The 27,568-nt window shown below is 35.3% G+C and overlaps 1 pseudogene; it reads left to right on the forward strand.

Moving 5' to 3' along the window:
* The first annotated feature begins 23,691 nt into the window (after window positions 1–23,691).
* LOC143681905 (U6 spliceosomal RNA) lies at window positions 23,692–23,788 on the forward strand (annotated as a pseudogene).
* The last annotated feature ends 3,780 nt before the right edge of the window (window positions 23,789–27,568 follow it).

Here is a 27,568-nt window from a genome sequence, read left to right on the forward strand (position 1 = left end):
AACACACTGATAAATGTCTTGTGGACCTGGGGGGAAGATGGGGGAGATGCCCTAAATGTGCTTCTGTGGGACTGCTTGACCTGGGATATTTGCATATAACCTTTTATCAGATGTTACTGAATATCTCCTGAATGGCTGCACAAGTTTACGCTCCATCAGCAATGCTTGAACTTTCCACTTTTTCCGTGTTCTTACATTTCATAGTGTATTGCCTTTAAATTTTTATTAATATGCTACTCGTAAGAGGGTATGCACGTTTCATATTTACTAGTGGGGCTGATCATGTGCATATTAGCTATATGAGTATCTCCTCAAAATCATTATAACAAAATAGTAACACGCATATTCTGGATCAATGCAACTCTGGGGCAAACCCTGCTTTCATCTTTCTTAGCCAAAAATAATACTGGGTACATTATTTAATTTTTTTTTGCTTTAGTTAATTCATCTATAAAATGGAGCTAATGAAATCTATTTCATAGATCCTGGGGGTGTTAAATAAGTAAATGTGTATAAAAAGCTTAACAGCTTCCAGTATGTATTAACTGCTATATTAGTCTTAGCTTTTAATTTTATTCATATTGTCAGCCCGTATTTATAAATATGTCTTTGCTTGCTAAGTGGAATCAGTTCCTTTAATAATATAAATAAACAATTGCTTGTGTTGAACATTGCAAATGTCTTTCCCCAGTCTGTCACAAAGCAGTTAACTTTACCTGTTACTGCTTTCATGCCTATATAACCCAAATAACAAACTTTCCATTCATAGTTTATATTCTAGGAGTTTATTTAAAAACTCTGCAATCATAAAAATACACTGGTATGTTTTTATGTCATTAACTATCACTTTATTTTTGACATTTGTGTATTTAGTGTATATTAAGTTATTTTTAGTACTTTAGAATTAAAACTTTTAAAATCCGTATGTTCTCCTCAGGGAAGAATGGCTTTGGCTTTGGTGAGTGGAGAGTTATTTCTGCCCCCAGTAATACCTACCACAGAACAGGGATTCAGACACCATGCAAGCCTTCCAGAATGAATTCACCTGCTACATGTGTATGGAATATTTCATTGACCCTGTCACTGCGGACAGTGGCCACAGCTTTTGCAGTTCCTGTCTCTATCTCTTCTGGGAGGACATCCAGGCTTCAATCTGCTGTCCTAAGTGCAGGGAAACATAAAAGAAGCCAGATTTCAAAACCTATAATATTCTGAAGAAGCTGGCGGTCCTTGCTAGAAAGACCAGACCTTGCCCCAAGCAAAGCTATAAGGCTCAAATCTGTGGGACATACAAGGAGGCACAGGAGCTTTTCTGTGAGGTTGACAAGAACCTGCTCTGTGGGCTCTGCTCTGAGTCCCCAGATGGTCTGGGTCACTGTCACAGGCCACTGGAATGGGCTGCTGAGGAATATAGGGAGAAACTTTTAAAGAGAATGGGCTTCCTGGAAAATGACTCATGTAGTGTGCACACACACACACACACACACACACACACAAACCCTAAAGAAAAAAGCCAGCATAGTCCAGGCATTTGAGGGTTATTTAGGTTTAAAGAGAAGGGAGATCAAGACTCAATATCAGGAGATAAGTTTATTTCTACATAGGGAGGAGAAACTGCATGTGGAGAGAGTTTTCAGGGAAGCGGAGCATTTTTCCAACAACTTAAGGACAGTGAAGCCAGAACAGCTAAACATAGAAAGCCTGAAGGATATGTACAAAGTGACATGAGACATGCTGCAAGCCTGATGAGGAGCAACTCCAGGACTTGGGAAACCTATTGGAAAGGTCTGAGCTGGTGCAGACGCTGGAGTACCAGCCAGTGCACCTTGAGACCCCTTTACAGAGTGTCCTGGGAATCCTGGACAAGCTGAAAAGATTCAGAGTGAATACAACTCTGGATCATGTAATGCCCAGTGATGAAACAAATTTTTGAAGACGTTTGAAGGAGGATGGTTGGAGATTACCATTGTGGTCTATCCCAGGAGCCTCAGAGGGCAGAGTTTGCAGCCTGGGAAACCGAGGCTTTACCTCAGCAGGCATTACTTAGTGTAGTTGTGATGCCCTTTTTGGATTGAGTTCTTGGGGTCTGTAAAGTTACCCAGGCAAGAGTTGCCATTCCTTATTGATTTGTAGAAAGCATTCCTTCTATTTTCTTTGAAAATGAACTATAATTATAGTCTTGATTAATTTCCCACAGTTAATTCAGTAGGTAAAACCGCCTCTGTGCTTGGTTGGGGTATTCCTAGATTATGCAAAGAAAGCCTGAGCTTCAATGAGTTTGACAAAGGCTCCCTCATCCATAGTTTCCTTTCTTTTTCCTCTTCCCTCTTAAGTCTTTTTTTGGCCTTGATCCCCCTGAAAAGCCAGTTTTCACAACCATATATTTGGCGAACGCCCACATCTGAGAATCTAGCTTCCTTCTCACATGAGGCATTAAGATATATTTGAAAGTACTGGATGTACTTAAAACCTTGTAACAAAAGTAAGTGTATATTAAATGTGTAATAATTAAAGCGTGATTATTTGCTGACAACCATATTGAACGTACACATTTATTAAATTTTCCTTTAGTAAAAAATAAGCCATATGCTGAGCCAAATTTCTCCATATTATTTACTTCTTAAATTATTAGCTTCTCCCCCTGTTATACTACCTGTTTTTGTATATGAAATGATGATATACACATATGATTTTTTTGTGTGGGCTTTCTCTCATCTATGTGTTTGTCTTAGCACAAGAACCACATTTTTATTTCTATGTCTTTTTTTAAGTGACTTAATTTCTAATAGTGCCCCATGTATTATTTGTTCTCCATTTTAGAATTATAATAGGCACCCTTAATTTTATCCAGCCATGGAAACTATAGAATAATCTTAATTTCCCAGACATTTCTCCTATAATTCTGTATGTCAACTTTAGTTTGTTCAAACTGGCACAACCATCTAAAACAATCTGGTAAATAGCTATAGTCTATTGCTAGAAGCAATAGATTTTTATTTCCTCCAAGTCTTTGACTCCCCTTACTCAACCATGCAACTTAAAGCCTTATAACCCAAGCACTGAGGTCTCTTTTCTGGGACCTGATATCCAGCCCCATTAGAGACTCTGTATTGTATCATAGAATGAAATGTGCAAAGAGGAACCACATAACTACCGCTACTGGTATTTTCATAAGTTTTTTGGCATATAATGCTATACGAAGTCCAGTAAACTGTGTGGCCATTTGCTCTTTTTTGTATTACATATATTGAAACTAATCATGTATTTTTTTTCTCACTGCATTTCTGCATTCAAATATATTAGTAAATTTTTGATAATGTAATAATTTTATATTCCTGAGATAAACTCCACTTGATTAAAGTTGAATGGTTTTGAGTTTCCATTAAATGAAGGGATTCAAACTGTGTTTTAGTTGTTAAATGCTGCAGAAATGCAATATACCAGAAATGGAGTGGTTTTTAAAAAGAGAATTTATTAATTTACAGGTTTATAGTCCTAAGGCCATAAAAATGTCCCAACTTAGACATCCAGTGAAAGATAACTTGAGTCAAGAAAGACTGATAACTGTCATATGGGAAGGCATGTGACTGGTGTCTGCTACTCTTTGTTCCAGGTTCCATTGCTTCCAACTTCTGATTCCACTGGATTCCTCTGCAAGCATCTGTAGGCCTTCATTTATCTTCTCTGGGGCAAAACTCTGGGTTCTGGCCTGCTTTGCCTCTCTTGGGAAGGCACATGCCAATGTCTGCTGGTCTCTGCATCTCCAAACATCCATGTCTAGGCATCTGCTCTCTGTCAGCACTCCAAGCATCTTCAAAGAACTGTACTTCTGTTGTCTTTGGTTCTACCTAGGTTCAGCTACTCTCTCAGCTCCTGGTGTCTCCTGGGGCTTCTTCATGTCTAGATATCTGTGTCAGCATCTGCATCTGAGGTCTCTCCAAAATGCTTCCCCTTTTAAGCATTCCAGGAAAGTAATGAAGATCCAGCTTGAATGGGTGGAGTCAAAAGGCCACATCCACAATGTGGTGTGTCACATCTCCATGAAAACAAGCTAATCTAAGGTTTCACCCTTAACAATAGGTCTGACCTCACAAGATTGGGTCAGGATTAAAACACTGCTTTTCTAGGGTACCTAATAGTTTCAGACCATCACAGACTGCATCTGCATATTTTGCATCTCCACTACTATGTGAATTTAGTCTGTGATTGTCTTTTCTTTGTGTGACTTGATCAGATTTGGGTAAACTATATTGTGAAGTTTTCCTCTTTTCATATATTTTATAAAAGTTCTATAAAACAGTGATTATCTGCTTCATGTAAGTCTAGTATAACTCACTTCTGAAACCCCATATGCCTGGGATTTTTGAAGAGTGTAGACTGACATTTAAGTTTCTATAATGATAATTCTTCCTGAAGTTCCCTCTTTCTTCCATTGGCAATTTTACCATTTTATAGATAAAGAATTGTGTCTATTTTAACTATATGTTCAAATTCATAGGTATGTGTTGAATAATATCAGGGAGTATTTCTTTTTAAAATCTATATAGTTGTCTGTACCATAAAACAATTGGATCTTATTAGTGTTTTCTTATCACCTATCCTACTATAAATGAAATCTTATAGAAAGGTCCCAGAAAAGTGCCATGTGGATTGAGAACAAAGATGTACAAATAAACTTAATTTTCATAAGTAATGAAAGTACACTGAGGTGAAGTTTGCACTCTCAACAACAAAGAATCCCAAAGGTTGAGACCACGACATGTCAAAACAATATGAAATTTTGTTGTAGCAGAATCACTGATAATTGGCTGTTGAACTTAGAAGCATAAAATCAACTGATACATTTATAAAATTCCTTAAAATAACAGCAATGATAGAGCAAAATGAGTAAAGGAAGGAATTTTGAGACCTGGAAAGTTCATACAATGGTAATGGTCTTCTTTTTGCATACTTGCTAGGAATTGACAGCATAAGAGTTCATTACAGGAACAGAGAGCAGGTTGGTCTAGGAGTGTCAGAATTGGAGGAAGAGGGGTGCTTATTGAGTGAAATATTTTGTGCCAGGAGCTATTATGTTGGGCTTTAATATAATGATTTCTTGCCTAGAATCAGTAAATATAATCCATATATTTCATAATTACAAGTTACCATATTTGGTGTAGATTGCCAAGCTTTTTGATTGTGAGACAAAACCTTTATTTATTATCCTTGGAGATAAATAATATGAATTCCACTTTTGTATAAATAACTAAGCAACTCAGTCAAAATATCGACATGTTATGTGGAAAGAAGTACACAGTTCCAAGGTACTCAGAAATACAGAATATGATTTGGGGGGTATTTTAACTAAAGAAGAACTAATGTCAAAAATGACAACTGGTGACAAAGTGGAGTGAAACAAGCGACGATAGGAAAAGACAAGATCGCAAGAAATTATGACCAAAAAAGGGAGATAGAATAATGGAATTGGAGAGTTAGAAATGATCTTATATATCAAAAACTACAAATCTCTCATTTTATAAATATTTAGAGATACCCAGGAAAACATAGTGACAACTGGAATCTATACTTTTGACCCCTATTTACAATGTTTTATTTCTAGATCTGTGTTAGGAGAGACTTTTTGCATCTACTGCTCAGATTAGTTGTTTCATTGATGTTGTATGTCTCATTAACAGTCTTGAATAAAAAATGGTAAAAAGAAAGAAAGCAGATTTCTGAGAGAAATGGCAGACAGTGGGAAAGATAAAAATAGGCTACCAAGGGTTCAACCATACTCTGTCATCTGGCATCATTGCCAAACACACTTATCTTCTGTTTCTTTGAGTTTTTGCTGCCTGAGGCTTAAAAGTCATTTACCTGAGACTATTGCCCCCAACCTAGAAGTGGGAAAAAAAAAACTGGAATCCTACTCTCCCTGGAAGCTGTTTGCCCTCAAAGTGTCATATGCTAAGTCACTTGTCACTGCTGCCATATCACTTGTGCACAATGCTACAACTCAACAAAAATAAGGGCTCATTTTTTCCCCGTTGGCATGTCTTAGGAATTTATACTCACACGTTAATTTAAGTTTGTGAATCTCCTTAAAATCCTTGAGGTTGACACATACATTGTAAAAATAGAGCCACATAGTATAACAAGAAGATTATTAAGGAGTAATTTGGATGGTTGGCATTCTTTAGAGGACACATGTCAATAACAAGGTTGCCCCATAGAAAACACAAGGGTCCTACTGAAAACCTTCAATGAATCAGTTTTGTTTCATAATTCAAATGAATAACGTTCTTTTACATGAAATAATTTCCTTAAGAGTCAAACAGCAAATAGTAATTTTTGAGTTGTTACTGTGTTGAATGTTTCCCATTTCTTTATAACTAATTCATATACCATACCTCCACAAGTTAGGTCATTGGTTTAATTAAACTTCTTTTATTTTAATTATTGCATAATAATAAAGTCATAGGTAATTAGATTAACATTTAATGATAACTTCTTTGCTTCTTATTCAAAAATCAAGATATCTACATGGTGGTTACAGAACTACATAGATTATATTTTTAAATACAGGATCCTGCTGATTATTAAGGTCGGAGGAAGGTTCAATTTTACTGTATGTCAAGTCAAGGGTCTGATTTTAAGTCTATAAAGAAAATTCTCCACTTTTAATTCTTACATTACTGTTAATTATTTATTCAGACATTTATAATTTTATATCTGTGACACAATTAATAAATGAAAATTTACTATGACTGTCTCAATAGACTTGAATTTTACTTATAACTTAGTGCTACCCTTTTAAATTTTCTTGTAAAGATTCTGATAAAGCATTAACTATTAAAATCAACAAACCATTTTAAATACAGTAGTGTCTTAAATAGAAAATGTAATATAGAGTGGACAATCAAAATCAGTAACATTCGTATTTTCTTATATTATAACTTCCCACTTTAGGGTATTTGAAATTAGGGTATTTGAAATTAGGAAGAACATTTTAGGCAACACGTGTATTGCTGCCATCATTTTATTTGAATTGGTCTTTTAATGGTTCTGTCATGGAGTGTGCTTTTACTCTAAAGAAAGTAGGTGGGAGAAGAAAATAGTCATCTGTTTGAAAAGATAAAGGACAGCCCCACTTATCATATACTTTGGGGGCTGCTCTGATCTTAAATCATGTTCACCTATTTTGTGCCATAGGCATAATATGGTTTATTATTTGCCCAGTTGTAGTCTCCACATGGCTGAAGAAAGAGGCATCACTTGGAGCATTAGGAGTATGCTGCGTGCAGAGGGGATGGTCAGACTCCTCTTCCTCCTTCTTCATCTCAGTACTTGTTCTAGTTTGCTAGCTGCTGGAATGCAACACACCAGAGACAGATTGGCTTTTAATAACAGGAGATTTATTTCATCAGTTCTTCAGAGGAACGGCAGCTAACTTTCAACTGAGGTTCTTTCTTATGTGGGAAGACCCAGGGTGATCTCTGCTGGCCTTCTCTCCCGGCCTCTGGGTTCCAACAACTCTCTCTGGGGTGATTTCTTTGTGCATCTCCAAAAGCCTGGGTTGAGCTTCTGGTGCTGAGATGAGGTATGCTGAGCTGCTTGGGCTGTGCTATGTTGAGTCTCTCATTTAAGCACCAGCCAATTAAGTCAAACATCATTCAATGTAGCAGGCACGCCTCCTAGCGGACTGCAGATGTAATCAGCAACAGATGAGGTTAATGTCCCATTGGCTCATGTCCACAGCAACAGAACTAGGTGCCTTCACCTGGCCAAGTTGACAACTGAATCTAACTACCACATGTGTACTGGAGGAAGGTAGTAGAAGAAAAGGAAACATGAGTGACATATACATAATCTGTGTATGTAGACACACCCACACACACACACGGATCATCCTCTCAAAGGTCCAAACAAGGACTGCACCACTAATGTTCATGGCAGTCTTTTTTACTCCGCATGAGGCTCTCTTCCCAAGAAAATTGAGATAAAAGAACAAAACGAAAACTTAAATACCATCACTGACCCTGCCTAAATTGCAATTGTGTTCATCTTTTCTCTTTTCTTTCCACACCATTTTCCCCTTCTTATTGTTTTTCTCTCCATCTTTATTTTCATCCTTCCTCTCCTTACTCTTTCTGATTGTAACTCCTTCTTACAGTTTCCCTATTTTCCACTCTTCCCTTCATTTTATTTTCAGCTTCCCTTAGTACAAAGCTTTTTGCAGTTGTTGAATAAGATGTTTCTGTCTTCAACCACCTTCCCATTCAGAACAAACACAATTTTTTTACTTTTCTGACTATACATGAAGCTATTGCATTCCCTATTATACTAAAGTCAGTACCTTCATAATGATGCATGTGTTAGTTTGCTAAGCCTGCTATGACAAAGACCACACAATGGGTTGATTTAAACAACAGAAATTTATTGTCTCATGATTTCAGAGGCTAGATGTCCAAAATTAAGGTTATCAGCAAGGCCATGCTTTCTCTCCAAAGGTTTTAGCATTCCGGTGCTGGCTGACTGCAATCTTTAGTGTTCCTTGGCTTGTCTCTCTGCCTCTCATCACTTTATGATCTCTCTCTCTCCTTCTGTTTGCTCCTTCAGTTTCTATTGACTTCCATTTTATCCATGTGTCTTCATCTGACTCCTGGCTACTCTCTATATGGCCTCCAATAATACTGATTAACAGTCACCCTGATTTAATTGGGCTATACCTAAATAGAACCTTAGAAGTTATTCAATGAAATGGATCCATACCTTAACTGATAATACATCTTCACAGATTCTTATCTGCACATGAGTTCATACACACAGGAACACAGTTTAAGATTAAAAAGCATGTTTTTGGGGGAGCTACCTAATTTAATATACCACAGTGTTGAAGATATACTACAGGTATTTTAACAGATCTTAATGCTTTGGTAAATTAAAATTAGCATATTAGGAAAAGGCTGGGTTCATTGTTTAGTTCATTTATCTTCATTTTCAAAACCTACATGTCTATAATATTTATAAGAATTGAAATTATGAGCATAAAATCAAGGTTCACTAATTTGAAAACACATATTTAAAATAATGCAGAATGGCATATCCAAATGCTTGAAATAGGATGTGGTGATTGGTAATGCTATCCAATTTTTCTCTCAGAATGTTAAAACCATGTTCAATATATTTTTAATGTATAAAAAAGAAAAAAATACTCTCATCCCACATATTTGTGTCTATTTGAAACAATGCACCAGCCATCCCACCTTTCCTTGCTCATTCCTGAAGCACTACATAAAGATACATACATACACCCACTCCTAGCAAAGCAGCCAAATGAACCAGGCAACAGATGGGAACCTGAGAGCCCATGTGTTCACATTCTTACTATGCCAATAACTTGCTGGGTGATCTTGGGCAAGCCACATATCTTCATCTAATTGCCTTCTATATAAAAGAACAGAACTATAGAGCCTGAATATTAGCTCTCAGAAGCCAAGTAATGAATTTGTCCCATCATCCTTCTTAATATGGAAAACATATTCAAATAATAAAGAGCTGGAATTGGTCTTATTATAATTGCATAATCTCACTATGGCTTCCCTGCTGTTCTGCAGGCTATAACCAAATGTTTTGCAATACCCTTAAAAATAAAAAAGAAAACTTTCTCTACCACTTTCATAGTAAGAATTATGAAAAATATGAATTATTTAATCTTGACAATAATATGCTATCAGGCCTTCTCTTTTTTATTGCATACAGGCACACTCACACATATACATGCATATGTATGTATCCATGCACATGCATTCATAGTGATCACATGTATCTTTGCCTTTGCATCCATAAATGCTCCTATTCTGACCCACTGGGACTACACATTTTTAGCTTGGCCCTACCACAGATGTTCAGTCAATTTGGTGAAAAATATAAAATGGATATTAGCAATCTAAAACCATCACTATCCAGTAAGAATTCTATTTTAGCCATTCACCCAGCCCACAAACCCAGTGACGCAGATTTTACCACAATGCTCCCATTTTATTTTCTGAGTTGAATTTTATCTCAACCGTGACATTGAATGTTTGATTGAAATTCTGCCTTGGTCCCAACATTCCAACATTCTGATTAGTTTCCTGTTTGATAGTATCACAATATCACAATTCAAAAAATATCACAATTAAAAAAAAAGTAGATCCTTAAGTGCGAAATATGCACAGTAAATTCATAATAAACTGTCAAAAAGCATCAAAAGACTATAGCAATAAGCTTTCGAACAGCACTAGTTTAAGTAAGATCATGTTCCTTTTCATATTCAGTCATGAAACCCTTGTGAGCCTGACATAGCATCACATTACGCTCCTTCCCTCTATCTCTATTGGATAAAAGTGGTCCTGAAGACTTGATTTGTTCTTAATGAAGAGAAAAATCATTGTTTTATTTTGTATTGCAATTTACCATTTTAAAAATTATAGCATGAAACATTTTCCAAATTACTGCAAGAAAACCTGTCTGAATAGACATTTTTTGTTGTTGTTTTTATTACTTTACCTACCTTGCAAATAGCTAAAGCTGCTGGTATGCAATATACCAGATATGGAATGGCTTTTAAAAAGAGAGTGCATTAATCTTCAAATTTACAGTTCTAAGGCTAAGAAAATGTCCAAATTAAGGCACCAATAAAAGGTTACCTTCACTCAAGAAAGGCTGATACCAGTTGGAACAGCTTGGTCAGCTGGGAAGACATGTGGCTAGCATCTGCTGGAGTCTCTGGCTTCTGGACACCTTTGTCAGCTGGGAAGGCACAGGACTCTGGCTGTGTGGGCTCTGAAGCTTTTTCTAAAATGGTTCCTTCTTAAAGGGCTCCAGTAAGCAACCCCACCATGAATGGGTGGTGATACATCTCCATGGAAACCACCTAATCAAAATATAATACTTACAATTGGATGAGTCACATCTCCATGGAAACAACTTAATCAAAAAGATCCAACCCAATAATATTGACCAGGATCAAACAACATGGCTTTTCTGGAGTCACAACAGTTTCAAACCAGAACATTTTACCCTCTGGACCCCAAAAAGACACGTTCTTTCCAAATGCAAAATACCTTCATTCCATTACAATACCACAAATGCTTAAACCATTTCAATAACCAATACAAATACAAAACAAAGGCAGAAACAATAAAAAATCTCATCAAAGTCAGCTACAGGCATGGTCTGTCCTAAGGCAAAAATTCTCCTCCATCTCTGGACCTGTAAAACTCAAAACAACTTATCTACTCTCAACATACAAAGAAGGGATAGTCATAGGATAAATATTCCCATTGACAATGAAGGAAATTGGAAGATACTCAGGGGTCACCAGACACAAACCATTCCAAAAACCTGCAGGGTAAAATTCCATTAGATTTCAAAGTGTGAGAGTCATTTAATCTCTAAACTTTAGAAAACTGTAGTCCCGTCCTTTCCAAGAGCTTATGTCATAGCCCTGTTCTCTCCAAATGCAACTTTGCGGGACACTGGGGAAACAACCTTTTTCTTGGCTCCACCCTCTCCAAGCATCAGCCAGCACATGGGCTCTCTGTCATCCCTGGGGCACACACTCAACCCCTCCAAAATAATGGGTGACAGCCAGGCTCTCCCAAACCTCAAGGAATGTGTCCCACACTCTCCAAGGCCTGCAGTGGCACAACTCTTCCAGATCATGGAGGCGAAAGGCCCATCTTTTGCCTTCAAATCAAACTTACTCTCTCCAGGTGCACAGGTGGGTCTACTCTCTTGGCCCGAGTTTTCTTGGCTTCAGACCTTAGCTTCCATGGTTCTGCTTTTGAAGTTATTTTTCCTTCAGTTTGTCCCTTTTCTGTCCCTTTTAGTCCAGACTGACAGTCGTTCCATTTATACAGATCCCACAACACTCTTGTTGGTTTTGACACAGTATCCTGGGATCATACTCATCAGACAGCAGGACTTTCCAGAAATCCTACCTGGATAACTCCATTCCAATCATGGATTTTTCTTAAATGGCTGCCTGCTTCCATTTTGCTCACATGGGCACTATTTGGAAATTAAGCAGGTTTCAAAGTGATGTGTATAACTGGTTGACACCAGAACCTAATCATTGCAACAAAGAATTTGATGTCTCTGAAAAATATATTGTGGTCCTATTTTTTGGCATTGCTTCTCTGAATCTGAGACATATATGACATGATATAAAAGTAAGTTGTATTTATAGAATGCAAAGCATATACAAATCAGTGTGATAGACTTTTACATGTTATTTTTTGTGGCTCTCATTATGATCCCAAAGACAGGTAATTTATTATTTTTATTTTACCAATGATGAAACCAAAAATCAGAGTGATTTGGAAATTTGCACAACATAAAATGGATAGCAAGTTATTTAAATTTTTAAAACCACAATTATTTCAGACCCTAAATGTCAGTGATTTTCTACTATGTCACAGAAACCACCCTTTTATTATTATCATAAATAAAGGTAGAATTTTATAAAATGCATTTTTGTATCTTTTGATAGATTATTATATAGCATGTTGTCTCCTTTTTTATGGTATGTGAAAAATTCCTCTGATAAATTCACTGATATCAATTACAGTAAAAAAATGAATAATTTTTAAGTCTGCAAGTATAGATTTTTTTGGAGAGGAGTCTTTTTTGTGCTGTCTCTCCACGAAAAAAAAATATTGCTATGCACACATTTTCCTGCTCTCTTTTATTATCTCAGGCACAGAAGATTCTAATACATTTTAGAGGCTAAGACATTGATTAGTGCATGTTTCTTTATAGAAGAATCATGGTGTCTTAAAAGCATATTATGGATTGACTTATGTTCCCCCCAAAACATGTTCAAGTCCTAATCTTCACTCCTGTGCATGTGAAAAAGGGTCTGTGAAGATGTTCTCAGTTAAGATGAGACCAAACTAGATTCTGGTAGGCCCTAATACAATATGATTGGTAAACTTGTAAGGGGGGAGAACTGAACAGAGACAGACAGACATATCGGAAAGTACCATGTTACAACTGAGGTAGAGATTGGAAAACCAAGGGTATCTGGCCACTACCAGAATCCGGGAGAGAAGGATGGAACACATCCTTCCCGATGGACTTTATGAGGAACAGAAATGTTCCCACAGTAGCTTCCAGAACTTGGAGAGAATAAGTTTCCATTGCTTGGAGCCACCCAGTTTGTGGTTCTTGATTATGACAGCCCTAGGAAGTTAAGGTACAGCCATTCTTTATTCCTCTTCAACTTCCCAGTTTCCAAGTGTGCTGATCCAAGTAACTAATCCCAATATTTTCTTTTTTTTTCCCTCTGACTCCTAGTCATGTTCTCTCTGCTCTCATTTTCCCCACATTAACTTTCAATCCCATATACTGACAAGCGTTTTACTAAGACATCAGGTTTAGGAACCTGGGGCTAGGTGACCTAAGACAATTCTATACAATAACTCTAGAAGACAATAACTCCAGAAGGAAGGGCAAATATGACTCTCTTACTATATCATTATTTTCTTTGTCAGTGAGGATATAAATAACACTGACTTTTCATTTATTGCAGTGGTATAAATTTTCCTTTAGTTTAGGCACTTAAAAGAGCAGGGTTTCAGTGAGTGAAAATGAAATTTACACTGGTCAATAGCCAACTTAATCCAGAGAAATGCTGAAATTGCAAAGAGAAGACAAAAAGGGGATTGACATTTTGAAAAGTCCTTAAAATCATCTTTGTTTCCCTTTTGACAGGTAAGAAGGGAAATTAGGATGAGCAGGACCCCACAGTCCTCTACTACTGACGCGCTGGGGTTTAACTTGAGGACAAATCAGTATATAGAGAAAAAATCCATTTAGGAGAAATGTTTCGTAGCTAGACCCTGAAGCTGTTGATATTGCAGACATAATAACTTTTACAAGTCAGCTGTTGTATTTTGGGGGAAATTATGTTCTTTCTAGTGAAACTCACCTCAAAAAAGACAAATCAAGCAGATTCTTTGACATTGATTAGTAGAATCATTTTTGTCTCCCCAGCTTATTGTTTCTTCTTATTATTTTTCTCACCCAGACATGCAAAATAGCACTTTAAAAAAAAAGGAAAGTATACCATAAGGGCCAAAGAAGTATATAGTAAGTGACACTTGACTTTGGGGATATAAAAAGTGTAAGGCATTGATCAGCAGCAGTGATTACCCTGAACTACTCCGTAGTGGTCTCCCCTGTACCTTATTTGACAGGCATCCAAGACAAAGGAAAGAACTGCAGCAAGAAGAACCTCTCTTGTGACATTCCCAGAAGCTTCTGAAATCATATTCGCACCCCAAGTTTTCAAACTGACTCTGATATTCACCAAGCTTATAATTGTGGATTTCGGGAATCTATATTAGTTATGATTAAATCCAGGTGTGGATTCATTCAATGAGATTTCATACCAGTGGATGCATATGGTACTGGGATAAAAATGCATTTGCTACCAATAAGCTGAAATAGAGGGGGAAAAATCACCATAATTGTTAAAAGCCCAAGGGCTAAGTGATAATTTAAAAATATTCTTCCCAGAACAATTTGTCAGTGGGACATAAGATTGCACAGAAACATAGTGAAAAATGAAATCAGTGTAAAAAACAGTTTTTCATTTTTAAAAAAGAATTGGAACTGTGTTAAGAATGAAAGAAAAACATACAAGTATGCTGACTTAGCTGGAGAATAAAAGAGATTGGTTTAGAGTAAAGGTGAAGGTCTTAGATAGCAACCTACACAGTTAGGAAAGAAGAAAAGTAATGTGCCCATACTTAACAGCTTTCAAAGTCAAAACTAACCAAGTTAAAGCTATTTTCTTTCTGGATCAGGATCCTAAAGAGATATCACACAGTGAGACAGTCAAGATGCTAACAACAAAACAATTGGAAGCATCCCATAGAAAAGGTGGAAGGAGAAACGTAAAGAAAGAGATTCACAAAAGTGTATTTTATTTATTGGAACAATTACCCTAGTTTTTAGATAAGATGTTAAAATATTTCAGAAAGGAAATCAGAGAATATCTATGAAACTCATTTTTTTTTTTTTTTTAGTTTCTTGATTTAAAAAATCTAATCTAAGTAATGGTAAAGCAGTTAATCCCTGTGCCATAAGGGAACATGAGACTATAAGTGGCACTTTTTTTTGGAAGATGATACATTAAAGGGAAGCAAAGAATGAAAAAAATAAATTGAATCCACCTTTTAGAATACTAGAAAGGTAGCTGATAACCTACTCAGTGGAATTACCCTACCTGGGGAGTTAGGATTCTCTTTGCTTGTTTGTTTGTTTTCTTTAATGGAGATTTTTTTCACGCTCTGATTTCAAAACTATATCTCTCACTGCAAGAGGCCCTTTAGACAGAATCAGAAAGAACATATTAGCAAAACAGAACATCTGAATCCAAAGCAAAATGAAAAAGAATGGGAAAATGATCCATCAGAGGCATCAAACACTGTTTTTTCTGCATCAGTTAGGAGTGGAGCTAAGGTTAAAAGTAGGTTAGGTGGTTTGCTTTATTAATGCATCAGGGCCTGTTTGAAAGTTGTAAAGACTGATAGAAGGAAATGGAACACAAAGTATTCATTCACAGGAAGGAATGTTATAGACAGGATGTTTCTGATGCCTTTGAAAAGCTCATATTACTCAAGTCCTGTAAAATTTAAAAAAATACAGAAGAACAGAAAAGGTTTCCGTGTCTATCTCACAGCATCACTGGTAGCGTTTTCACTCAACTTGTGAGTCCACAAACTTCTAAAACTGACAGGTTTAATCAGAAATAGTGTGGAGCTTGATTCTCAATTAGAGAAATTGTAAGGTCAAGAAGAAAAGATCTTAGGAAATAGGAATCATGGAATTAAAATTATCCTTTAGGAAATTGCAGCAAACACACTGACAGAGATTTAAAAAATTAGTAAAATATTTGGAATCTTTCTAGAGAAGGAAATTCAGAAAAACAACGTATGAGGAGGCAAGTGTTTGGCCTTTGTGAATCCTGTAACATTACCAAGCAAAAGTGATGATGCCACATTCTGTGTAAGAAAGGGGGTCGATAAGGAGGCATGCAAAAGAGAAGACGATAATCTAGGCTTGACCTTATGCAAGATGGCAGCCATAATCAGCTGTCCAAAATTTACAGCCCATTTTGGTAAAATCACCCATCAAATGCTAGTTAGTAATTTTATTTATTTCTATAGTGATTTTCCTATGTCCCACGATAAGGCCTTTTTAGCTTTGGCTTGGAATAAGTTCTTTGACAAAGTATATTGCTTGGTTAATTAAGTTGAACTATGCATTGGGACTGTGAAATATCTTGCGAAGTTGCCAACTCCTAGAATGGACCAAATATCCTTTAGTGTAAAGGACAGTGGCTGCCAGGGGGCCCTACTTCATGGGCTGCTAAATCTTCTACTCAGGCATAAACTGTAAAGTAAATGATAGTCGAAACAGTATCTAGAAGGTTTCTGCTCAAGCTAAAGGATTCACTGAGCTGTTCTTGTAAATTCAAAGCAACTTAAGCAGAATCTCACCTAAAACCTTTTTAAATTTCATGGATCTTGTGTGATCTTTGACAAGAATTCCAGAAAGCATACTTGTGCCCACATTTTAAAGGTATTGAACATTCTATAGATGCAGTAATTGTCCCTGTTAATTCTATTATCAACCTTTTGGTGTGTGTTCATGTTGTTCATTTGAAGCCTTGGGATCAAAAGACAGGTGATTTAACACTTGTGTGGCTAATAATTGCAACTTAGTCTGTCCAGTAATTTTTAGCCCCTAAAAAAGACTTGAAGCTACCCAGAGTTATTGAAAAGTGTATTTCCATCTAATGAGATATCCTGGTAACTTCCTAGCTTTGTCTCCTTAGTTCAATAGAAATATTTGAAAGTGTAAGTGACTACTTCCTCTCTTGTATTCGAAATGGTCACATCTTTTTCTTGGGAATCGTACAGGGCATGGAAGGGGTCACATTATAGTCTCATTTTGAATGACTACTGTTCATGCTATGACAGTCTTATGTATATTTTTAGATTTTAAAATTCTTGGAGAGTGAGACACATAAGGAGCTTAAAGTTGGTTTAATGCAACTTTTAAGGTATTATTGTTAGACAACTGCTGAAGAAAGTAGCTAGAAATCTCACATGAACACTAATAAGACCTCTATGGCTGGCCATGCGACAGAAAGAAATAGGCGAGCATATTTTAGGAATTCATTTTCAATAGGCATTTAACCTTGGGACTCTAATAATTCTCAGGAAACTTAGTGGAGAGCAGTACATATTGTTCATATCTGAGACATTTTAATTGTATAATGGAACTCAATGAATATTTTCAAATGAGCTATATTTAGAAATCTATCTTGCTGGAATGTGGCACGGGAAATGAAATTGGCTAAACCATGGCAAAAAAAGTTAACTTTGTGTCCAATTTAGACCCCCTAGAGAAGTTCCAACATAATAAATATTTATATACTACAGTATACAATCTTATTCTGGCCTGAGTATATTTTGGTATATCTTATTAGATTTTTCGGTTATCTGATTTGATCTATTTTATGATCATTTATTAGACAGATTTTCAGAGTTCTCAGGAAATCCCTACCCCTGTGATAGATTTAATTTTACACCCTAAATTAGAGATTACCTTAATCTTAATTTGAATTCTTATAGGTATGAACCCATTGTAAATTGGACCTCTTGAATAGTTGTCTTTAGTCAAACTATGGCCCAGTTGAATGAGAGTGGGTCTTAATTTGGATCACTAATGGCCTTATAAAGAGCCAGAAGGCAGAAGGCAGCAGAAAACTGTAGAGCAGACAAGCTGAAGACTTTGTCATGTGACAGAAAGGCCAAGGAACCCGAAGCTTCACCAGCAGCCAGCACTGCAATGCTACATGCCTTGCTGATATCTTCATATTCGACTCCCAGTATCCTGAACTGTGAGTCAATAAATGCTTATTGTAAGCCCAAACCATTCTGTGGTATTTGTAATAGCAGTTCAGGCAAACAACGCTACCAGCTATGCCCTAAATTAAAGTGGTTTGGAGTTTGTGTACTGAAATTTAATTAAGCTATTCACCTTGATTGTTTTCTTCTGTAAAACAAAATATTAGATGTAATAGTCAGTTATTGTTACAACAATGTTTGTAACAAGTCACCTGGGAACTCAGTGGCCTAAAATACACTTTTATTTTCTTATGCAAGGATCTGCAAATCAGCTGGAACAGCTCTGCTTCAAGCTACAGATCAACTGCACTAGGCTGCAGACTTTGGGTTAGGTTGTCTGTTCTATATATTTCCATAATCTTCTTGCTCCATATGCTATCCAGACTTATACTTCTTATGGAAAATCTCATCAGGAGTAAGAATGATGAATTACATAAATAAATTTGAAAACTGATATCCTAACATTTTTGCCCACCCAGTTGAAACAATTCCTATGCTGAAGCTTAAAGTCAATGGGACAGAAAGGTACACTGATTTAGATAATTTCTTCTAATGTCATTTAATACAGCATTGTGGAATTCTATAAAAACAAAAGCTTTACTTGTGGCTAACACCAGTGTGTTGACTATTCACAAAACTATACTATCAGACCTGTTTTTTCATCTTAATTCCAGGTTTACCCCTAAAGGTTTTTATCATTGCAATTACATATTTCATAATCAATGAGTTTTGCTACCTCCAAAAATGCATTACCCAAAAATGACTTATCACTATTCTATTTCTGTTTTAATAGCTATTACCATTTCACCATCAGCATGGGCCAACATTCCATGTTTTTTAATATCTACATTTTTAATCAAATTTTCTGAGGGATGTTCCCCCAAATATCTCTCATATTCTTTTTCTTTTTCATCATCCTCCTTCTTATATGAATAATCTTCTCATCTTTCCATAATCCCTGTCAAGAGAATTATAGTCACCTAACAAAATCTACCCAATCGAATTTTCAAATCAGAAATTATATCTTCTTTTTCTGAACTTCCAGTACATATTTTTCATCTTTTACTTTACTAGTCACGTTTTTCTTTGTTGAATTATATAGGAGTGTTAATTGGGGTTAGGTCTTATGCCTCTACTACTAATAATAAAAGAAATTTTATTTATATATATATAAAATTATATATACCAATTGAAATATTAAAAACACACAAAAAACAAATCCTTATTATGTGATACATAATCTTGAAATCAATTAGGATATAGTCTAAGATAAAAGCTATACTTGCTAATTTAACAGAGATAATTTAACAGAAAGCATTGTAGTCTTGAAGAACTAAAAAGGCTAAAAGGGAACACTGAAGTATCACAAAAGTAGCAAATGCTGGATGTGGCTACCACCCAGAATTTGGGGGAGGCATGAAGAAGAGGGTCTGACTATTAAAACTGGGAGGATTTTAATAGGACCATATGGAACTAAAACTCCTAATCTTAAAACGGTGGTGTTGGTCGATTGTATTTGTGCCTCTGAGCTGAGAGGAGGATACCAAGGGATTGGGACTAATCTCTGAGAAAGGGGCACTAGCAATCTGATGCTGGCTTCTTTGGGGTCACAGCAAGGCTGGTTTAAATGGAAACTGGCAAGACTGCAGTCTAGGTCACACTGCCCATGCTGGGTTGAAAAGCAGGGCTAGTGATACTGATGAAGCAGGAAGTAAGAACAGAAATAAGAATCAGACAAAAGGAAACATATTCCTCTCTCTTCCTCCTGTTTTGCAGTCTTTCTCTAGCAGCCTGTAATGGAAAAGCATAATAGGAAACAGACTGACCAAAAAGGAATATACTTTGCAGAGTCTGGGGCTGGGTAGTACAAAAGAAAATTTAGAAGGTAGTGTTTGAGATTGAAAGATCATTTCCCATTTATAACATCTTCAATATGAGAAGCTGCTTAAATTTTATCTTTGTCTGGTTTAGCAAACAACTTTCAGAAGATATATTCTCCTGATCTCTATAAATCTTTTAAAACAAAATTGTTCACAGTTATATTAAATAGTATAATAATCTAGTTAGATTTAGAGATCAAGACTATTAATACAACAAGAAGTTGCTGAATCTGAGGAAATATAAGAGCCCTCCCAGTTATTCTTAATTTTCTGTGGAGATATAAAGATCAACATATCACATTTGGCCCTATTGAACAATATGTCTTGTATTGTATGTAATTTTAATAATGAAAGACTTGGTTAAAAAAAAAGTTGGAAATGTAATGAAGGTTATATTGGCTTATTAGATTCAGATTGAATTGGTCACTATTAAATGCCCAGATTCTAACATGGCTTGAACATGTTATAATAAATGAATCTTGACTAAGTCTAAAATACAGAAAACTTTTAGTAAATAAATAAAATAAATATTTGACCTAGTTGCTAATACACCTGAGGGGCAATTTTATAAGGGTAAATGAAAATCTTCCCTGGAGGAGAAACTCCTACTCCCAGGCTGTCGTGGATGAACTTTCATTGAAGATTATCTCACAAAAAATAATTACAAAATACTGGGAAACAATCATGAAGGAAAGTCATAAGACATAAACAGATAGAGCTTAGACCATATAAAACGCCATATCATTAGTGCATAAAAACTCTAAAATAAATATACATAGACTTAAAGACATAAAAGAAGAATTAAAAACACACAAAAACCAATACATAATGAATAAAGGCAAATTTGCAAAGGAAACAAATGAAAGGTGACCTGAGAAATATGCTCTTGAATTTAGCAACCCATGGGGATGTTTAAAAAAGTAAAATAGATTCAGGTAACTATAGGTTCTGTATTCCTGTCTTTCCATAGGTTTAGAAAATTTTCTAAGTTGCCTAGGTTTTCAAAAAAGAGGGTAGAATTCTTTCAAAAGTAACTTTAGTTCATCATCTCTTATAAGAAAAACTCTATTATTTTAAACCACATATGAATGTTACACTGATCCATATCCTATAACTGCTAAGGGTCTTGTAGTTTACAAAAATATACCATGGGTTCTTAAGAAAAAGTCATTCATAGGTTATCATATTACAAATTATATTTGCTAATTCCAGGAGAGGAAAAATATCCCTTAGTTCATTTTCAATTATTGAAGGATATCTTGATTGCATTATCTTTTGTCCCCCACTACTGGATCACTTTTGGCTTCAAAGGACAATTGAAAACATATACATGAGTTGTTTTTGACCTCACAGTTATTAACCTAATTAAATTGATAGTCACATTAATCAGCATTCAGTTATGTGAACAAAACGCACCTACATGTCACTGTGAAATACGAGATGCTATGGCAACCACCAAGGAATATTACATCTCAAGTATTTATCTAGCTGGTATAAATTACAACTTGTTTAAACTGATATCCTGAACACAAAATGCAAAAAGGAAATGCTGAAATTCCTTTAATGGAATGCTGAAATTTTAGATCAAGTCAAGATAAATAAAAAATTATAAAGTGGATTAATCATTAATATTTTAGAAAAATTTTAAAGGAAACCTGTTAACATTCTAAGATGTACAGAATTAAAAGAAATCATAATATTCTCCTACTTCAAACTCTACATCCATTAATAAAAGTTATTCCAATATGAATGTTAATTAACAGCTCAAATTCTGGAATGATTTGCCATAATTATCTCATCCTCCAAAACTGAGAAATAATACCAATTTTAAAACTATTTACAAATATAGAACAGTCTTGAATCAACTGCATTTGCAAATATATCAAATTGAATTCTAAAAGCACAAAGAATTTTATAAGAAGATGTACATAACAACAAGAAGGAATTCACATCAAATTGTACATGAGCTCTCTATTATTGGCAAATTGCAATGCTGATTATGGATCCCATGAAATCATTATTCCACAATGGTAAATTATTATAAAATGTTTGGACAAATAGCTCATTTCTAATCCTCCAGTCAAAAATGTTTAGTTCAAATAAAAACAACATTATATTTTGCTTCCTTATCTGTTCTTCAACTGTGAATGATTCATCTAAAAAGATACAAATCATTCTAAAATTAGCAAAAAAATAATTTCTGAATAATTTTAAAATTTTCTCTTCTGCACAAAATATTGCAATGAGTAAAAGCAAGAGTGCACAATGAGTAAGAGAAAATAGTATTTTAAAAATTGGAAAACTTAGGAAAAGGAAGAAGGGGTTAATTGGGAACATTAGTATAGTTAAGGGATTTAGTAATATCTGACCACAAATACATTAGAAGACATGGTTAAAGATGGAAACTTTCCTCTCAATATCCATTCTTCTTTTTCACCTATGTTAAAACAAAACAGAAATTAATCTCAATACTAAAAAGCTTGGCTAAACCACTGTACCTCACAATCTTAGCAGAAGAGTGTGATCAAGTGCCTTAATTATCACCATTGAAATGCTAGTGTGATGCTAGTGTTGAGTGGCATGTGTACCTCTCTTTATAAAGATGGGAGGTTTCTCTCCTTCTACTTTGCCTAGCCTACTGGAATGTGGATGCAATGTTTCCTACTCCAGCAGCCATTCTGGAATATAAGTCTTGAAAACAGAAGGCAGGCACATTAGACAAAGAAAAAAGAAGGAACCTGATTCCTGGACATAGTGGGGCTGCCACAACTTCCTGACTATAGATTCCTTTTAGACTTTTGTAGCTCACTGGAGCCTACTATAAGGTCTCTGTTATTTGCAGCAATCTTAATCCTAAGAGTGACTCTATGTTCTTAGACGAAGATAAGAGATGGCAGAGGGGAAAATTAGAAACGTAAATATATAAAGGAAACAGAGGTAATAAAAATCAGTAAATCAGAACTACAAGTGTCATAATTTATGTGTTGAAGAGACTATTTAAAGACAGATGGGAAATGGAGCAAGAAGAAAATGGACCAAAGGTCTCTTGTTTACAATCGTGATTATATTGGATGTTTATTTGAGAAATTAGCTGCAAAGATTGGAAATCTTGTGATAGTCAATGTGTGTGTGCTGATTTCAAAGGATTACGTACTTTAGAAAAGCCATGTCTTAATCCTAATCCAATCGTATGGGAGCAACCTTTTCTTTTAAATCCCATTCAGCACTGTATGTTGGAAACATGATTAGATTATCTTCATGGAGAAAGGACTTACCCAATTGTGGGTATTAACTTTTGAATAGAGGGAGATGTGGCCCCACCCCTTCCACATGGGTCTTCATTAGTTTACTGGAATCCTTTAAATGGGGAAGTATTTTGGAGAGAGCTTCAGAATAATGAGAGAAGCACAGAGTCCCCCAGCCAGTGACTTTTGGAGATGAAGAAGGAGAATGCCCCCCGGAGGAGCTGCATGAAACAAGAGGCCTAGAGAAGAAGCTAGTAATGTCCCCATGTCTGCCATGCCCCTTTCTAGTTGAGAGAGAAACCGTGAACTTCTTCAGCTCTTCTTGAGTGACGGTCACCTCTTATTGGTGACTTCATTTGGATATTTGTATAGATTTGCTTTAATTGGGATTTCTCAGCCTTAGAACTGTAAACTGGCAACTTAATAAATTCCCCTTTTAAAAAGCTATTCTAGTTCTGGTATATTGCATTCCAGCAACTAGCAAACCAGAACAGTGGGTAAAATAATATAGAGAATTTAAAGAAGATGAGGAAATTGATAGCAATGCATCAGCACGGTCTAAGTTAAGACTACAGATGCTTTTTTTTTTCTTTAAAATAATTTAGATACTGCTTGCTTTGGAGGTATATGAAGTAAAATTGGAATGATACAAAAAAGATTAGCATGGCCCCTGAACAAGGATGACATGTGTAAATTGTTCTGTATTTTAAAAATAAATAAATGACATAATTAAATAATGCCTTTCATCCATGCGGGAGACCTGGGTTTGATTCCTAGACCATGCACACCCCTCCCAAAAGAAAAAAGACAATAATGCCTTTCAGACAAAACCTGGGCCCATAAAACAAAACAAATTGCACAAACAAGCCTAACTCCAATAACCTAGCCTCCTCTCCCTTCATTATGTATTACATCTTTCATTTCACTTCATGACCACAGAAACTTCAATTCTATCAAATGATTTTGGTTTACTTCAACAGGATGTTCCGATCTGAATCTATACAAGAAAAATACATACCTTTTGTACTATAAAATCTATGTAATTTGGAGTCAAATTGATCTTCTTTGGAGTCACGGATCATTCCTTTCCAGGACTGTGATTTCAGGCAAGTTCTCAAAATAATGCATACTCAGTTTTTCTTACTGTAAAAAATAAGATAGTAAAAATCAATTTGACGATGTATTGTGACAGGTATCAACTGAGCTCATTTTTTGTCAGAATATAGAGATTCTGCATTGTTAATTGTTTCTTAAAGTATGGCATATGGAACACCTACATAAGAATCATCTGTGGCACTAATCAGAGTTCATTCAATCTTGGTTGAGCACAAGGAATCTGTATGTTTCTATAGGCTCTGAAGTCCCTTATTTTTTCACTGATCTTATCTTTTTTTTTTACTGATTATGTTGCATGACACATAATAGGTACTCAATAAATGGTACCTATTGTGGTTTCTCTGTCTCTGTCTTTAAAACTGAATTAATAAACCACAAATAATATTGGATTAAAAAGTGCTTACATCAATAGGAACATAGGTATAGAAATAGATAAAGATAATAGATAAAGATATAGGAATAAAGATTTGGTCTATCACCAGTCTAAGAAAAAAATACTATAGCACGTTATCCATGCATTTAAACTTTAACATTGAGCATAAATTTTACGTTGGTTAAATTCTAGCCCACTCCAAAAACTTGAAACTAAATGATATTAACAGTGCAAACATTAAAAAATGCTGCAATGAAGTGATTCCAGTTTATACGGTATTATCCCTAACCCCAAAATTGTCTGACAGAGACGAAAAATGAAAGATGATAAACCATGTTGACAATTCTGCTATATTGTGTATCTGCTTCAATGCCTTCCATGATATATCTGGTTAAAATTAAGAATATATGGATAATTTCCATAGATACACAAAGACCATCTGTCAAATTTAGTGCACATATTAAAAATAATGAATGTAGAAATGAAACTGCATCATTTACAACAAATATTCATAAACACATACAAAAAGGCAGATGGTAGAATCTAAGTTACATTAGGTTAAATGGTTGGGTTCAATATGGTTATCACTATTATTTATAAATCTAAAATAATTATCATGCCAATAGCAATAAATATGCTTAAAGGTAACTTAGCAAGTTAAAGAAAGGGTACTTTCTCTGCATCCTTGCACAGTTGAAAAGGAGAGAGTTGAGGCAGTTTTCACAAAAATTAAAATTAAGGAAATAAAATCTCAAATACTCATGAAAAAGTTAAAAATAAGATGAGAAGTAATAAGAGTAGTGAGTAATAGTGGGAATACAGAGTTGTTGCAACAACTTTGTAGATCAAATTCCTTGTGCTATTTTTTTAAACTTCATAAAGTTTTAGAATCTTATTAGGCTCATTAGGAAATTCATTCTCTCTCTCTGTCACTCAATGATGCAAATGCTGGAATGTGAAGACTATTTAGTTAGACCCTCTTCAAAAATTGCCTTTAAGAAAACCATGCACTAATTATTTTGTACCATCCTGTGTGTATTTGTATAGTTTTTACTGTTTTTAATGTACTTGCACGTACACTTTGACATATAATAATTAAATATTGATGTTATGGTCAACATTAACCCCTTTGTTATGATGATGGACCAAAAGTGCAAATATATAAATGAATTCCCTCAAAGCCTGATGGCTAGTAGGTAGCAAATTAGGACTAAAGCCCGAGTCTTTTCACATAGACAATTATGCTTTCTCCTGGACCTTGACATCTTTGATCAGTGGCAAATTAAGAGTTGGGAAGCCACATCGGCCTCAGGAGGAGGGGAGCTTTTATTTGGAAACGCTGATGAAATCCATGCTGAATTGTTTAGTCTGAGAAATAATAAAATTATATTATTTATAAGTTTGCATTTAAAGTTGCAGTTTTGAACCAACTTGCTATAAACTGCAATTTTTAGTTAATTTATTTTAATTCATTTATCATTTTACAAGAATAAATAGAAACAAAATTTATATATTATTTTTAAGAATAATTAAGATTTTTCTTAAAAATTATTAAAGGAAATGTATGAATGAAACATATCTCTCTGTTTCTTAGAAAACTACCCCCTTATTAGATAGGTCACTCTTAAGGTCAATACACACACATACCCAAAGCCTGCCAATGAGGCTTTGTTGAAAAATTGTCACACGCCCTACTTTTTCTTCTAGAAAGTAGATCCTGAACCATAAGAAACTGGTTTTGATTTTCAGCTGGTATATGAGATAAAGGAAGAAGTGTGTTATAGGGAATCTCTCTGTGCTTTTGTAGCCGATTAGATTATCTACTCTTTCCCCTCCCCATGCCCCCCTCCCCTGAAGTCTGTTAACACTAAGGTGTTATAATTGCAAATCATGAGTGATTTATTCTAATTCTTGATGTTATTTGGAACCTAGCTGAACTTTACTGTCACCTCCGAGAGTCTAATTACCGGAGGACAAAAATGTCAGTGTCTGGCAAAACTTACTGATGGGGAAAAGCAGAGACATTTAGAAAGCAGAATCTAATTTAGCCAAACCCTACAATTGAGTCATGCTCACTGATACATACAAACACACGTGCACTAAAACAGGTACTTTTTAGTCACCAGATTCTGGAATGGACAAACACTTATGTTTCTTAATCAGTAGGAACTGCACAGGCTTTTGGCACCATAATTAATGCGTAGCAGATATTGCATCAAAAGGAATGTTTCTTATGTAGAAAAGGCCTCTGGTCAATAGGGGTTCCAATAAAGCCTATGGAAATCCCTGATAATCATATTGTTTTGGTTAAACGAGAGAGATCACACAGATGGCTCGATAAAATGAACTCTTTTGAATCAATATTGCCGCAGACAAGCAAAATTCATTTTTTAAGAAGTAGGATAGCTTTTGTTCTTATGCTGTGAAATGATAAAGAGATAAAGATTCCATGGCTCTTCAACCCTTTGGGTTGTTCTTTTATTATTTTCAAAAACAAACTGTTCAAGGAGATATGATTTTCGGTTTGGTGCATTTGCAGACTGGTTTCTATTACCTTCTACTGGAGAACTGTGAATGAATCTTTAAGATGTAAAAGCAGATTTGACATGAAAATATAGGGCAACAGCAAAAAATAGAGGAGACACTGCCTCAAAATTCTAGATAAAAATCCTCATTATATTTATTATGTAACCTTTAAGACACAAACTAGGTACAAAACACTTTAAAATGAATATCTCTGTAATCAAACTCCTAGCTTAAAAAGTTAAATTTTCCAAGTGAAATTGGAATTCCCTATTTTGGTAGTGATTAGTATCCTAAACATAGGGTTTATTCATCATATATATGCTTTTATACTTTTATTATAAACATATCTATCCCTAAGCAATGCATGTCACTGTTTGACTTACAGCAATACAGTTTCAATGCCCTCCTATAGTATGCTTCTGCTACATCCCTCTCCTCCCCCGAGAGACATGAATTTTAGCAAGTCTAACCACA

Source organism: Tamandua tetradactyla, chromosome 4 (genome assembly GCF_023851605.1).
Source record: "Tamandua tetradactyla isolate mTamTet1 chromosome 4, mTamTet1.pri, whole genome shotgun sequence".
In the NCBI taxonomy this organism is placed as follows: Eukaryota; Metazoa; Chordata; class Mammalia; order Pilosa; family Myrmecophagidae; genus Tamandua; species Tamandua tetradactyla.